General features: G+C 46.3%; 1 protein-coding gene across 1 annotated transcript in view; it reads right to left on the bottom strand.

Moving 5' to 3' along the window:
• Positions 1–17,192, bottom strand: part of Raf (serine/threonine kinase raf oncogene) — a 315,639-nt gene that overhangs the window by 183,170 nt on the left and 115,277 nt on the right. The window lies entirely within an intron of this gene.

The following is a 17,192-nucleotide window of genomic DNA, read 5'->3' as shown; positions in this document are numbered from 1 at the left end:
ACGCCGACGCCCTTTCGCGTTGCCCGCTCTCTTCGGAGCCGCTTAACAAACCCGCCACTGCTGCACACGAGAAGCTTTCGGCCGTCTCTTCCCTACATGTTTCGTCATTAACTACTTTGGACCCAACTTCTCCAAGCGAGTGTGGTTTGTTCTTATCTCACCAACGTGCTGACCCTTACTGTCGCCGCATCATGGACCGTCTTGACGGGACTTGCCGGCCCCCTAACTCCCGTCTTCGCCGACAGCTGACGCAATTCAAGCTCAACAACCACGTCCTGTACCGTCATATTTACCACCCTGATGGTCAACGCTGGGTGCCCGTTCTACCTCGCTCTCTTCGGGCTCAAGTCCTCAAGACATATCACGACGACATGTCTGCTGGACACATGGGCTTCCAGAAAACGTATGACCGCATAAGATGTCACTACTACTGGCCGGGCTTGTCCACCTGTGTCGCGAAGTACGTTGCCTCATGCGCCCTTTGTCAGCGTCGCAAGCTACCTACATCAACTCGAAGTGGACAATTACAACCGCTCCCGTGTCCGCTGCAACCATTCGAGGTAGTTGGCATTGACCTGTATGGTCCGCTTCCTATGACTGTCACGGGCAATCGTTGGATAGTTACAGCTGTCGACCACCTGACCCGCTACGCCGAAACAGCTCCCGTGCCTTCTGCATCAGCTTCGGAAGTGGCCGACTTCATCCTTCGAGCAATAATCCTTCGACACGGAGCTCCTCGTGTAATCCTGAGCGACCGTGGAAGAGTATTTCTTTCAGCACTCGTCGAAGAAGTGCTCAAAGCAGCCGGCACTACACACAAAACAAGCTCCAGTTACCATCCTCAGACGAACGGCCTGACTGAGCGCTTCCATCGTACACTGTCAGACATGATTGCGATGTATATCGAACCCGACCACAGAAACTGGGACACCATTTTGCCATTTGTCACTTTTGCGTATAATACCTCTGTACAGCGCACAACCGGTTACTCGCCGTTCTACCTCGTCCACGGTCGCTTCCCCTCTTCTTTCCTCGATGTTTCGTTCTTCTCTGCGCCTGTCAAACCATCTTCTTCTTCAAGTGAAGAATACGTGTCTCGTCTACTTCATTGCCGCCAGCTGGCTCGCGTCAACACTGAAGCCAAGCAACAGGATCGCAAGCTTGAATATGATGCCTCCCATCGTGCCGTGTCTTTCAGCCCTGGCGACGAAGTCCTCCTTCTTACACCCATTCGCACTCCCGGACTGTGCGAGAAGTTTCAATTGCGTTTTATTGGCCCCTACACTGTCTTGGAGCAAACGTCTCCTGTGAATTATCGCGTGGCACCCGTTATTCTTCCGACGGACCGCCGCTACAGGGCAGCAGAAATAGTCCACGTATCCCGCATGAAGCCTTTCATACGGCGTTCATCTTCGCTTTAAAATGCGGTCAAGAACTGCGGTCAGGATGACCGCTTTCACGTGGGGGGGGAAGTTAGTGTAGGCATTCATTAAGCACATCATCTATCTTTACACATATTCATCATCATGAGTGGTCGTCATCTTCTTCTGCTGTGGGGACTTGGCTTGTCTGAGTTCTGTGCCTTGGGCGTGGTCGCTTCATCGTGTCTTCCGGGCCTAATAAAGGTTGCCTTTACTGTTACATCACAATATATATATATATATATATATATATATATATATATATATATATATATATATATACAGCGACGACGAACTTCTCAGCTTTATCGACACTTACAATGCTGTACATTCGAACATAGACTTCGCACACACATACTCGCAAATAACCGTAAATTTTCTTGATGTTACCATAACGATAGAAGAAAAGAAGCTCTCTACAACCCTATATCGCAAACCAACGGATCGACTACAATACTTCCATTACCAAAGCGATCACCCACGCCACTGTAAAAACAGTATTTCATACAGCCAGGCTATCCGGTTTAAGCGAATCTGCTCTAGAGACGCTGACTTTGACACGAGCTCATAGAGGCTAAAACTTATGCTCGAGAAACAAAAATACCCCCCCCCCCCCCATGTATAATGACGCTGTTCAAAAAGCGAGAAAACTAAAGCGTGAAGACTTACTTATGAAGCGACCACCGCAAGAAGACCCACAACGAACAAACCTCTGCTTGGCTTACAGCACAAACTTCTCCAATGTAAACAAAACCCTTAAACGACATTACAACATTCTGGAACAAAGAGAACGTCTGAAACGCGCATTCCCATCCGCTCCAGGCGTCGTTTACCGACGACCACGTAACCTCAAAGACACACTTGTCCACTCTCAAATTAACACACCGCCCCCCAATAATTCATGCCGACCTTGATTAAAGCCACGATGTCTTGTATGTAAGGCGATGCGAGAAACACACAAAGCAACCAGCACACAATCCAAGTTTTCGATTAACATACGAGGAAAGCTAACTGCGATTCCTCTAATGTGGTATACCTACTCGAATGCAACGTGTGTGGTATGCAGTACATCGGAGAAACAGAAACACCATTTAGGATTCACTTCAATAATCACAGAGCCCATGCGAAATCAGCCCCAAGTCTACCTCTATCAAAACATCTCAATCTTCCCGACCATGCATTCGACAAACTATCAGTAACGCTCTTAGAGACGGGATTTAAATCAAATCGAGAACGTGAACAACGAGAGTCAAACCTTATCCACCGATTTAACACCCTCGATAGAGGAATAAATGAGAATCCTGGTACACTTGCAGCAATTAAAGCATTAGAAAACAATAACCGCAATAATGAAAATAGTAATTGAGTTCACGGCACTCCAGCTGCGAAGGGCACGGTTTGATTTAAATTCCATTTCTAAGAGTGTTACTGATAGTTTGTCGAATGCATGGCCGGGAAAGTTGAGATGTTTTGATAGAGGTAGACTTATTTTGCATGGGCTCTGTGATTATTGAAACGAATCCTAAATGGTGTTTCTGTTTATCCGATGTACCGCACACTGCACACGCTGCATTCGAGTACGTATGCCATTTAAGAGGAATCGCATGGTATAGGTTTCCTCGCATGTTAATCGAAAACTTGGATTGTGTGCCGGTTGCTTTGTCTGTCTCTCGCATCGCTTTACATACAAGGCATCGTGACTTTAAACAAGGTCGGCATGAATTATTAGGGGGTGAATTATTGATTTGAGAGTGGATAGGTGTGTCTTTGAAGTTGCGCGGTCATCGGTAATCAATCAATGAAGCATCACATCCTGGGTAGAGAGACCCGGCCGGAAACCTACCATGTTGTACGGAAAAAGAACTTTATCCTCAATATACCGAGATACTCTGTTGTGTACCGCATGCTCCATCACCTTCCCCACGCAAGATGTGAGGGAAATGGGACGGAGGTTCTCCATGGCGAGTACCTTGCTCGGCTTGGGAATGAGTATTACCGAGGCGGTACGCCAGGCTTCAGGTACGTGACCCAGGGGATATTGACCTCCTCGGTTAACTTAGTGATTGAATTTCCGTCGAGATTGTGCAGCAACCTGTCTGTAACGCCATCTGTACCAGGGGCTGAGCGGCTATTAAGCGCATGAAGCACCTCTTCAATCTCAAGGTTGGTAAAGGGCCAGTCGATTTCCTCGAGCGGCCTTTCCTGGTAGACCGGGTAATGGCAGTCCCTGGAGGGGCCAAGCGGAAGGTATCGCTCAACCAATTCTTTGAGTAAAGTGGTGTCAGTGACTCCACTGCTCCACTGTGCTTGAATAAGCGGTCAATTGCCAACCTCTGATTACTTTAGGAGTTTGTCTGATCGAGTAGTACCTTCAACAGGTTCCATTTACCTCTGGTGCGCATCTGCCTATCTACTTTTGAGCAAACATCGTTCCACTGCTGCCTAGAAAGCTCCTGACAATATTGTTACAGGAGGGCACACAAAGAAACGAGGTGACAGTTGTGATATAGTTGCATGGCGCCAAGCCTAAGCCGAGATGGCAAGCGAGAGCTTGTCTTGTCTTGTCTCCATGGGGGATTGGCCACACTGTACCTCATAATAGATCATTTTTTACAACGCTTGCTAAAAAATAAATAGAGAGAAATTAGATAGGAACAATAATAATGTTCCTTTGAAAAAACGTGAAAATTGCAGAAGAATGCGATAAACCAGAATATACAAAACAAATTGACAAGAATGAAAAGGGGGAGAAAGAATTGGATATATCTGGCAGTACCACTAGCAGCGTATCCTTCCGGTTGCCTAAATGAATTTATGTAGCGCTGACAGAATAGCACTGCCGCCCACACCCAACTGACTGGCTCCAAACGATAATAGGGTGGATGTATTGACTGGCAATCCGAGCATACCAATCGGTCTTTCAAGAATTATTCGGCGCAGTGAGGCGAAGCGGCGGCACGTGAGAAGAAAGTGATCTATTGTTTCCGGTTCATTGCAAACTACACATAGGTTAGTTAATGAAAATCCTGATTTGTTGAGATAAAAATTTAACAGAGGAACTCTACAGTGAAAGCTTGTGAGGGTCACCTCACATTGACGGGAAAGGCATTTTGCGGTGTTCCATGTGAATTGCAAGTGCCGAAATTCTTCAGATTGTAGAAGCGACGTTTCATTGATTTTTAAGATTAACAGCCGTTTGAGTCATTCGGCAGTAATAAAAGGAAACTGTGGAGCTACTAGCACCACCGGGAAATTTAAATATGCCGAAGCGAGCGAATCAGCAATTTCATTTAGTTCAATTCCAGCATGCGCGGGGACCCAAATAGACCGAACTTCTGATAGGCTATGCAGTACGAGAGACCAAAATATCCTGAGAAGAGAAGACTTCTTTGCGGACGTTAAATGTGTACATACAGACAAAGCATCCGAAATAATAATAGCTTTTGATTGATGATAATTTAGTTTTCGAAGAGCCAATGTAATAGCCAGGAATTCTGCGAGATAAATTGGTGTGAAGTCAGGCAATAGGAGCGCAATAGACCAATTAAGCTGATGAGAAAAAATACCTACTCCAGCTTTCTGAAGATTTTGCGTTGCGTCCGTCGAAATTACTACGTATTTAGGAAAATGACTGAGATGGTCTTGAAGGAGGCCCTCCAGAACATGATTTGGAAGTAACTTGGCATTTTTCGGAAAAATATCATCGAAAATTAAGTCAACTGGCACCGAGCATTGGGTTTGGGGAGTTAAATTCCGGAGGGAAACGCGAAGATTTGATAACAGAGACTCGACGAAAATGACTTCGGGTCTTTGATAACGAAACCACGGGCGCTGAAAGAAAGAAACTGGATGTTTGATGAAAACTGTCTGTGAACAGAAGAGGGGTGCATCGTAAAGTTTTAAAAATGTTTGCACAGTAAGCTGTCGAAATCTAGCATCAAGTGGAATGATTCTAGCTTCCAAATAAAGCACGCTATTCGCGACACACCTAGGTAGCCCGAGACACAGCCGCAGAGCTTACCTTTCTAGCAATATAATAGGTCTTTATTTGTACTCAGCGCTTCCAAAAAACAGAACGCAGCCAAACTCCAGAATTGGGCGTACCTAAAGTTTGTATATCATAAGTAACGTATCCCTGCGCATCCATGAATTCTTTTTGCAAAACCGGCGGAGCAATCCTACGGCGCTTTCTGCTTTAAGTGTGTTTGATTCTATTTGTTGCTGCCAATTTAAATTGTCCACGTAAACAATGCCAAGATACTTTAGCGCTGTTACTTGTGGAACCGGATCATTTCGATAATGCAGTGAAAGAAATACGGGAACGGATAGAGGGAATACAAGCAGAGCACATTTGCTAACATTAAGTGAAAAAGACAGCCCGCCAAGCCATACCTCAAGCTCACTCAAATATGACTGCAACGTTTGATATAAACTATTGATATCTCGGGATGACGAGAAAAAAGCAATATCATCGGCGTAGACATAAAGAGGAACATTTTTATGAACGGAAATAGATGATAATAATATAATAAATAAAAGAGGTGACAGGACTGATCCTTGTGGAACACCTCTTGTTTGCTTTTATGAGGCAGAAGTAATTCCCTCGTGGCAACAAAAGAATTGTCTCTCAAAGAGAAACTCCTGAACCCAAGATATAATGTACTTGGGAACCTCACAGTCCACTAATCTTAAAATTATTGTACTGTATTCCACACTATCGTAGGTTCATGCAATATCTAACGTGACTAATGCAGAAAGCTCACCAGATACTTTTGCAAGGCGAATTCGCCTTTCAAATCAACATGAGCCGACCATATAGAGCACCCCTGTCTAAATCCTACTTGCCTTGGTGAAAGGATGTCCTGACGAGCGATGAATTCACTGAGCCTTCTATGAAGAATTCTTTCAATTATTTTAACTAGGTTTGAAGTAAGCGAAATTGGCCGAATGTTATCCAGGAAATATCCGAGGCTTGGATTTTTTCGCAGCAACACAACTTTAGCAACTTTCCATGCGCTTGGAATCCATGTGTGCTGTAAGGAGCAGTTAACAATATTCAAAAGCTCCTCGGGATGGGAATTAAATATCAATTTAATCATAGAGTTTGTAATCTGATCTGGACCGAGAGCCGCTTGCTTTACAGTTAGTATGACATCTGCCAGTTCAGCCATAGTGACTTCCCGAAAGTCCGAGGTTGCGCTTTTTAATGTCACAGGTCTCAAGCATGACGAAGCGAAACGCGCTTCAAGTCCTTTCGCGATGCCCTCTAACAAATCTGTTGTCTCTTTAGGAGACAGCACTACTGAATGCGAATATGCTGGTACCTGCGTCGATTTTTCGTTCCGTAGAAACCTGTACAGGGAAGATCTTTTATCAGGTTTTGATAAACGCGAATTTAAGTCAAAATTTTGTTTATTTTTAGCTATTGCAACTGTACGTTTAAACAGCGCTGCGTGGAATTTATAGTCAACCCAATTTTTCGGAGTATGGTTGTGGCGTAAACGTTTCCAAGCAGCCTTACGTTGCCTATACGCAAGCGTACAATCTTCATTCCACCAAGCTGAATTTGACGGTGTGCTGCCGTAATTAACAGAAAACTCTGCCGGCTGGACAGAGTCACTTAGACACGCTACGACTGAAGCAGCTCGTTGCTGTCCGACGCGTCCTCTCAATGACGAGAGCGCGGAGTTTAAAACAGTTTTATCAATTTTATAGTTGGTGAACCGTTGTTGCCGGATAGCAGAGGTAAGTTGTGGTAGCATTATTTCATAGGTAATTGGTACATGATCACTACTCGTCCCATTATCAAACGTTTCCCACAATGAAATCATAAACTGGCCAAACGAAAATGTTAGGTCTAATGTTGATGAGCTTATCCCGCGTAGAAAGGTAACTTGTCCAGAGTTATGACAGCGAAAATTATTATCCTGCAACCAATTCCACAATCTGTTGCCACAGCCATCTGTTTTAAGCCCCCAAGAAGTGTGATGCGAGTTAAAATCCCCAGCCAATGAAATTGAATTTGACGAAGAATTCTTGATAACACAATCTAGGTGATCTGTGCATCTTACTCCATTTGGAAAGTACGCATTAATCACTGCAATCCTGTTGAAGTTAGGTAACAAACAATCTATTCCTAACAATTCACAATCCGGACAAATATGTTCAAAAGTTAAAATAAAATGGTAACACATTGTTGAAGATATTACAACCAATAATCCACCTCCTCTACCTTGCCGATCCAGCCTAAAAGTTCGAAAATATTTCACAGTAAATCTTTTGTTTACTGAAAGCCAAGACTCTTGAAGTAAAATTACATTAGGATTTGTTTGCTGTATGAGATAAATAAGATCTATTTAAGCGGAAGATACGGAGCGACAATTCCACTGAAGAACTTTTACAGGCGCTATGATGGACTTAATATAGTTGACTCTACTGCAGAACGCAAAACGTCCTGCTCATTGTTGGTATCAGTAATAACTTTTTTTTTGTTTTGACATTGGCAAACTGGTTGGAGACAACGGAGCATTTTGTGGTTTATGAGTGATATTCCCAAGCCTCATGTCACCAAACGACCTACTGGGCCCCACAGGGGTCGGTGACTGAGTGCTTACGAGCGTTTCAGGGGTAACATTTTCTTGACGCCGATTATTTTGTTCATTGTCGAGGTGCTCAGCTTCACCCTGGACCGTGACAGTGTGTGCAGCGAAGGAGGGAATAAGGCTGTTTAACCTGGCGGCGAGCATTTTGGTCAGACCTTCAGCAAAGGTGTTGAAAAGCCGTTCCATAATCATCGGCATGGCCTTATCTATCGCTGCCGACACTGCGGAAGCGACCGTCGCTTCAATTGACCCACATTGGCGTGACGTAGTAGCAGCGTACCCCACTTCGCGCTCTTTAATGAAGAAAGTTGCCTCAGACCGAGAACAACGGCGTTTCTCCATTATATCTAGAATTTGTGTTTCACGTTCTCGAGCAGGGCAGCTATTGTCCGTGGCTGTGTGTGCTCCATCACATAGGCAACACCTGCAGTTGTCTTCCTGACAATTTGATGCGGCATGTGCCCCACCGCAATTCGCACATCTCAATGAGGACCTGCAAGCATTAGCGCTATGTCCAAATCGCCAGCAGTTACGGCATTGCAGTGGGCGAGGTGTCAATGCTTCTACATGGAATAGATAAGGCCAGGCCTTCAGCTCAGAGGGGCGTGTGAGACCAGCAAAGGTAACGATGACGCTTTCAGTAGGGACTCGCGTATCACCTACAGATCTGGTGCATCTGTAGACAGATATCACGCCAGCCGGAGAGACCATCTTTAAGAATGCTTCAGGACTAATGTTAGTTAGGACACCATGAACAATGCCCTTCACGCAAGCAAGATGAGGGGGGATAAAAGCGCGAACAGCAATGAACGCAAATCTCGTGGCGGCCAGTAAGTCTGTTAAGCATTGAATATTTGAAGGCCTGCATAGTATGCCAGTTTTGCCGAAACGCCTCACCTCCAAGATGTCCAGAAAATGACCGCTTATGTTGCGAAGTTCTTCTTGGAACACCTCCGTTTCACTCAACCAAATGGCTCCACCATCAGTGGGCACAAGCGCGACAGGCAAACTGCTTACACCGTTCTTGAGGAAACACTCCAGTGGTACCGATTCAGCAGGGCGACTGGCCGACCAGGGCGAGCCCTGGCCGGGGCCGGAGACCGGCATTGATGGCTCCTGAAAAATCAGCAAAAAGAAATTCTACCGCTAATAAAGAACCAAAGGTGATGAGTGTGGCCAATCCCCTCTCACAGGCCGTGCAATCGAAAGCGCCAACTACTGCAGGAACGATCGCCTTCTTCGCTCAGGCTCAGTGTCCAAATTCCAGAATCACGTCGTCTTTCTCGCTGTTTGTCTTGCTTTTTCAGCGTGATGTTGTTGTTTTTTATTCAATTGGCAGATACCACGTAACAAGGGGATCAATGTAACGCGTATACATGGTTCGCCCGCAGGGTAAGGCAAAAGGAGGGTCCATACCTCCGGACCGCACTGGGGCAGCACAAGCAGCGGATTTGAAAACAAGTCAACTTGGGAAATTCTAAATCAACAAGGACATAATCATTATTATAGTAAGCTTGTAAACACCAAATATAGTAATAACGTAGCGATCTACAGTAAGGAACATAAAGTAACAATGCCCCGCCGCGGTGGTCTAGTGGCTAAGGTACTCGGCTGCTGACCCGCATGTCGCGGGTTCGAATCCCGGCTGCAGCGGCTGCATTTTCGATGGAGGCGGAAATGTTGTAGGCCCGTGTGCTCAGATTTGGGTGCACGTTAAAGAACCCCAGGTGGTCGAAATTTCCGGAACCCTCCACTACGGCGTCTCTCATAATCATATGGTGGTTTTGGGACGTTAAACCCCACATATCAATCAATAAAGTGATAATGTAATCACAGTAACAACATAAACACTAATGCAATAAAAACAACAAATATCAATACTGTGGCAATTAGCTATAGTAATAACAATAACTTTTAATACCTTTACAAAGCAATCGCCGAATATCAATATTATTTGTGTAGTGAAAGTTACAATAAAAATTGTACAACACATCCGCATTTGACTCAAGAAACATGTTCATTATTAAATGTTTAAATTCTTCAATCGTTTTACCATTTCTGGCTACTTCAACAACAGTAAGATACATATTGCATAAAGACATAGTTTCATACTCGATGGTTTGCATGCCGTAGTTTGTCCTGGGTTTCTTAGTTATCATTGATGTGCGGTGTAGACTGTATCCTGTTTCTCGACTGAGGTACCGGTCTGAAAAAGCCTCAAAGTTTGTAGAGACTTCCTTAAACAGTCGAATGCAGATCTTTGCTCTGTAAGAGTTTCTAATGTTAAGAAAACTGTAATGCGCCATTAATTTGGAAGGCCCTATGTATTTATTTGAAAAGCTTAGCAAACGAACAGATCAATGTTGTAGTACTGCCAGTTTTTCAATGTCAGTTTTGTTTCCATTCCCCCACACTAATAAGCCATAGCCAAGATGAGAGTGTTCAAAAAAAAGTATAGTTGTCTGACGAGCTTAAGTGGCCCATAGCATTGAATTCGTAATAATAGTCCAACTGATCGTGCAACCATAGCTCGAACTTTATTTATGTGCTAAGTCCAGCTTAGGTTTTTCTGAAATGTAACACCTAAAAAAGAACGGCTTGTCATATCCTCTAGTTGCAATCCGTGTTAAAAAAAAACTTCACAACATGGCTTACTTCTTTTTTCTTAGAACAAAAAAAAAAACAGTAAAGTTCATTTTCTTCGCATTTAAGTCAAGCTGATTCATTTGCAGCTATTGGTGAAGTTAGTTCAACCAAGAATTTGCTTTAGTTTCTAGTTCTTGAAGGTGAGTACCGGAAAAGAATGCATTTGTGTCATTCGCATGCATTACCATTTCATCTGGTAGTGGAATGTTTACTGTATCATTAATATTGTTACGTGATTTCGTCTGACTGAAAGAGGGCATAGTGGGGCATAACCAAGAAAGGTGCCTCAGACTGAGAGTGAAGAAGTGGACGTTGTCGGTCAGCTGCGTTGTGGCTGCGGACTGATAACTGTTATTTTCCACGTAACATTTTGGTTGAGGTGCTGGGTACTCTTCTGACAACGGAGCTACGCAGTGGACGCTTCCTTAAGTCTGCTACCATGGCTCCGGGTGAGGATACGGCTTCGCCACCTACCTCAGCAACGACAGCAACCCAGTACGTCACCCTAACGCAACCCCGTGATCCCTGTACCTTTACTGGAGAGGACAACGCAAGTGTGGACAAGTGGCTTAGCATGTACGAGCGCGTCAGCAAGCAATATGACTGGGACCTAACCGTTATGCTTGCGAATGTCATATTCTATCTTGACAAGACCCCTCGCATCTGGTTTGAGACCCACGAGCACGAAATCTCAAGCTGGGAAATGTTTAAACAACGGCTCCGCGACCTCTTTGGCAACCCGTTTGGTCAACAGCTTGATGCCCGAAAGCAATTGGCTGTACGTACACAGACGTCCACTGAGCCCTACTTGACTTATATTCAAGACGTCTTAGCGTTGCGTCAAAGAGCCGATCCCAACATGACTGAGGCCGACAAGATTTCGCACGTTTTAAAAGGAATCGCCGACGATGCGTTCAGCCTGCTTGTATTTACCAACGTAACGACCATCGACGCCGTGATCAAAGAGTGCCGCCGTCTCGAGCATGCGAAGAGTCGACGCAATTTGCAGCAGTTTCAGCGCCTACCCAGAACCGCAGCAACGTCGTCTTGCGAAGCCACTCCTTGTCATCCGTGTACAACCGAAGATGTGACGCGCATCGTCCGACGTGAAGTCGAGGCCGCTTACCCGGCTGCCGACAAACCGACGTTGCCCGACGCCTCAACGCCAGCTGTCGCATCGATCCAGGCTGTTGTCCGCCAGAAATTCGCTAACCACTGCACCCACCCTAGATAATACTGGTCCCTCGATAGCTTCTGTATACATGAGACGTTGCCGTCCATACTCTATTCGAACCAGGAACCCATCTGAATGGGGAACGGCTGATGATAAGCCAATCTGCTTCCGCTGTAGTCGCTCAGGACACATCGCTTGTTACTGCCGCAGCCAATGACCATCTATGTCTTCTGGCTCGTACCCCGCTTACAGTAACTCATTCCGTCCACCAAACCACCGTTATCCGACCCGCACTGAGTCTACAGCATTTACTGCCCCTGAGGACTACGGCCACCCTGTCCCGTCGTCGCCACCACCTCAAAGCCACCCTTCTCGTTCAAATACGCGTCGCCGCTCTCCCTCGCCATCGTTTAACCGCCGCATGTCCCCGGAAAACTAGGCTGCGCAGCTTCTTACCCAAAATCCTTCTTACCCAAAAATCCTCTGTTGCCCTTGCGCTTGAACCGGAACACCCTATAAGTATATGTTGATGGCACACCTGTTGAAGCTTTGATAGATACGGGTGCTCGATCACGTCTGTATTATGAGTTCGCGTTTTCGTCGTCGCATGAAGAAAGTCCTCACGCCTTGACCAGTGTCACCCAAGTTGCAGATAGTGCAACAGTCGCTGTCGTCGGTATGTGCACCGCTCAACTTACCGTATCTGGTCATCAAGTGGTCGTCCTTTTTTACCGTGCTTGCAACATGTCCCCACGACCTCATATTAGGCCTCGATTTTCTTGCCGCCAATTCTGCTCTGATTGATTGCTCCGCTTGTGTGCTCCGCTTTGAACTGCCACAAATCAGTGCCGCCCCGCACCAACCTACATGCCGGTTACAATGCAGCGACTTTGTTCACCTGCCCTTCAAAACTGTGACGTACGTCGATTTTCTGTGCTCACCAGCTGTGCCCAAAGGTGACTATTACGCTACGCCTCTCACCGACGTACTCCTTGCGCACAATGTTGCAGTGCCCTATACGGTGCTCAGCATCACAGATAACAAAACTTGTCTACCTCTTGTCAATTTCGGCTACATGAATCATGTGCTTCCACAAGGCATTTCTGTGGCCCACCTGTGTCCGTTGCTCGATTCACAAATTGAAGTGCTTGCCTTAGACACACTTGTTTCACCACAGCGCACATCACTCGCAACACATTCGGGCAGCCGTCAAATTGTAGACATGATCGCCACTGATCTTCTGCCTCCGCAAATTGAAGCCCTACAACATCTTCTCGAGGCCTACCAGGATATTTTCGATTTTGGCGACCAACCTCTTGGGCAGACGTCCTTTGTCCAGCATCGCATACACACAGGTGATGCCAACCCTGTTCACCGCCGTCCCTGCAGAGTATCTGCTTTTGAGCGGAGGATAATTCAGAAGGAGGTGAACAAGATGCTAGCGAAGGACATTCTTGAACCATCCTCCAGTCCCTGGGCATCCCCGGTGGTATTAGTTAAAAAGAAGGACGGATCATGGCGATTTCGTGTGGACTATCTCCACCTTAACAACATCACCAAGAAAGACGCATACCCTCTGCCCCGCATTGACGACGCCCTTGATTGCCTTCATGGTGCCGCCTACTTTTCTTCCATCGATATGCGTTCTGGTTATTGGCAGATTGCCATGGACCCCATGGACCGAGAGAAGACGGCTTTTGTAACACCCGATGGCCTCTACCAATTCAAAGTCATGCCTTTCAGCTTATGTAATGCCCCCGCCACCTTTGAACGAATGATGGACTCCCTGCTTCATGGATTCAAGTGGTCTACGTGTCTTTGTTATCTGGATGACGTGATTGTGTTTGCTCCCACTTTTGAAGCACACCTTGAGAGACTGTCTAAAATTCTTGATGTATTCCGTCTCGCCGGCCTTCAGCTGAATTCATCCAATTGCCGGTTTGGTCGCCGTCGCATTGCAATACTTGGACATATTGTTGACGCTTACGGCGTACAGCCTGACCCCGAAAAAGTTCGAGCTGTGAAGGACTTTCCTGTGCCAAAAACCGCCAAAGATGTCCGCAGCTTTGTGGGGCTCTGCTCCTATTTTCGGCGGTTCATCAAGAACTTCGCGGAAATCGCTCGGCTCCTAACAAATTTACTCAAACCAGATGAGACGTTTACCTGGGGTCCCTCGCAAGCAGCAGCATTTTCCGACCTGACCACTTTGCTCACTTCTTCTCCTGTGCTGGCTCACTTCGACCCTACGGCACCGACCGAAGTCCGCACCGATGCCAGCGGTTACGGAATAGGCGCTGTGTTGGCTCAGCGACAACGTGGGCAGCATCGCGTGATAGCTTATGCCAGCAGGCTGCTGTCCACTTCGGAGCGTAATTATTCCATCACAGAGCGCGAATGCCAAGCGCTGGTGTGGCCAGTCGCGAAATTTCGCCCTTACTTATACGGCCGACAATTTATAGTTCTCACCGACCATCAAGCTCTCTGCTGGCTCGTCTCCCTCAAAGATCCCACAGGTCGTCTCCCCCGCTGGGCACTCCGCCTCCAGGAGTATTCTTACACCGTAGTGTATAAATCAGGAAAACTGCACAAAGATGTGGATTGTCTGTCACGCTACCCTGTGGCTGACTGCGATCCTAGGAGAACTGATTCTGTGGGCTGCATCCTTTCCATCTCCCAGCTGCTTCATCTCGGGGACGAGCAGCATCGCGATCCGGATATCAGCCGCCTAATACAACAGCTCGAATCTTCACCGCAAGACGCTTCTGTTCGCATGTTTACCTTAAAGGACCGCACCTTATATCGGCGTAATTTATCGCCCAATGGTCACGACCTACTTCTGGTCATACCAAAGCACCTGCGTTCCACAGTCCTACGCGAGCTCCATCACGCGCCAACCGCGGATCACCTTGGTGTCTCTCGCACATATGACCGTGTCCGCCGCCGCTTCTACTGGCCTTGCCTTTCACGCTCTGTACGTCGCTATGTCGACGCTTGTGAAATTTGCCAGCGTCACAAAAAGCTGTCGGGACTCCCTTCCGGATATCTTCAGCCCATCGACATCCCATTGGAGCCATTCTTTCGTGTTGGTTTCGACCTTCTCGGTCCCTTCCCAACATCCGCCTCCGGAAACAAGTGGGTCGCGGTGGCTACGGAATACGCGACCCGTTATGCAGTTACGCGAGCCATGCCAACAAGCTGCGCTACAGACGCCGCTGATTTTCTACTACGCGATATCATTTTAGTGCATGGAGCCCCTCGTCAGCTGCTGACAGACCGAGGCCGTACGTTCCTTTCGAAAGTGGTTGACGATATCCTGCGTTCCTGCTCTACCCAACCACTGTTGCGAAGCGCGCCTCCGACGACGTTACGAAGGGCGCCACGAATCTCACCGCTGCAACCACTGTTTACGGAAGACGGCGACGCCAACACGGTCCCGAAGGCGCCACTGCTTCGAACTCCGCCGGGAAGGTCACCAGCCGTTTGGTAGCGTAGGTTTCTCAGCTCGCGACTGCTTCTGTGCAGAGCTGATAGACGAGCGGACGAGACGACGGTGAGTTAAACAAGGTTTATGTACAGCATATATACAGGGGCTTTACAAATTCGGCACTGGGGCCGACAGCTTAGAGACTCGAAGAGCCGAGCTCTCCTTTCTAACACATAGGTCTGCTGCTAACACATAGCTCAACTCTTACACATAGGTCAACTGCGACACACATGTCTGCTCTCATATGGGTCTGCTCTCAAATGGGTCTGCTCCTAACACATAGCTCAACTGCTAACACATAGCTGTCCTGCTCACATAGCTCAACTCTCTATCACATAGCTCTCTTCTCTGACACACATGTCTGATAACACATAGCTCAACTCTCTATCACATATTTATTTATTTATTTATTTATTTATTTATTTATTTATTTATTTATTTATTAGAATACCCTCAGGGCCAGTAGGGCATTACAGAGGGGGTGGGTACAACATATATAACACACAAGAAAAAAAGACAAAATAAAGAAACAAGTATCAGATGCGCAAATCAGGAAGGCAACATAAGTCAACTAAAAATGTATAAGAATTCAAGCACATACAAGACAAAGATAGATAATGGAAACTGCGTATAGTTACAAGCATTGCTGAGAAATTGCAGTCTTGAATAACAAAGGGTCTGTTATTGATACAACGGAAGAGGGAAGGTGGTTCCAATCGGCGGCTGTTTTCGGTAAGAAGGCTGCTGAAAAGAATTTGGTGCGGCAAAACGGAATGGCAACCTTATGCTGATGATCAATGCGCGATGAGTGGTATGACGGTTGTGAAATGAGGTCTCGCTTCATTGATGGATTGTGAAAAAATATCTTATGAAAAAAATGCAGTCGCGCCAGTTTCCTCCGGACAGTTAAATTGGGTAGGTCAAGGTTAGATTTCATTTCTGATATGCTAGCAGTACGGGAATAATTAGAATTTTGAGGGACAGCGGAGCGCGAGAAAAGTTGCGGCGTAAGTATCCTAGCGTTCGGTTAGCGTTATTACAGATGTAGGTAACATGCGTGTGCCAAGATAGATTGTTGGTAATGTAAACGCCGAGGTACTTCCCAGGCAGCACGCCGCCGTTGGACCAATCTTGGACCAACATCGGCTAACATCGGCACCGACGTCGGGCCGACGTCGGAAGTGCAACTTCTTCCAATGTCGGGCCGACGTTCAAGCCAATGATGGGCCGACGTTTTAGCCAGTATGCAACCAACATTGGGCCGACGAAGGCCCATCGTATTGCCGACAAAGCTGCCAATGTTCGGCCAACATTGGGCCATATTTCAGCCAATCACATGCCATTTTTACGCCGATGTTTGCTGCACGACGAATATTGGCTACGGATGTGCGACCGACATTGGACCAATCCAGGGCCACATTGCAGCCAATCAAATGCCGTTATTACACCGATGTTTCCTGCACGACGAATATTGGCTACTGATTGGCTCGCCATTATGTAACCACTATTAGTAGGGATTTTTTCTTACCGGAAGATTTAAACAATATGCCTCGATGACCCGCTCTTGTAGCTTTGCAGCCCTGTATACTTGGGGCAACAGAAAATTGAATGCTGAGAACTGAAAGCAGTTACTCGATCTATTTCATCTTTTATACCTCATTCCCTTTGCAAACACTAAAAGTGCAGTTTATTTTTTTACCAATTTATCTTTTGCAATAGCGAGTGCTTTATTTGGTACTGGTATTTGGTACAGCAGATCGAAAAAAGTCGTTAGGAAGTAAATGTTGAAAGCGTATGTCCCCCACATGGTAATCAATATATTCATAGTTTAGAGCATTTTTTTGTAACTAATACATGGTGATGGT

This window comes from Rhipicephalus microplus, chromosome 5, assembly GCF_043290135.1.
Source record: "Rhipicephalus microplus isolate Deutch F79 chromosome 5, USDA_Rmic, whole genome shotgun sequence".
NCBI lineage: Eukaryota > Metazoa > Arthropoda > Arachnida > Ixodida > Ixodidae > Rhipicephalus > Rhipicephalus microplus.
Note: the sequence above shows the minus strand (reverse complement) of the source record. Positions and strands in the feature narration are given on the sequence as shown.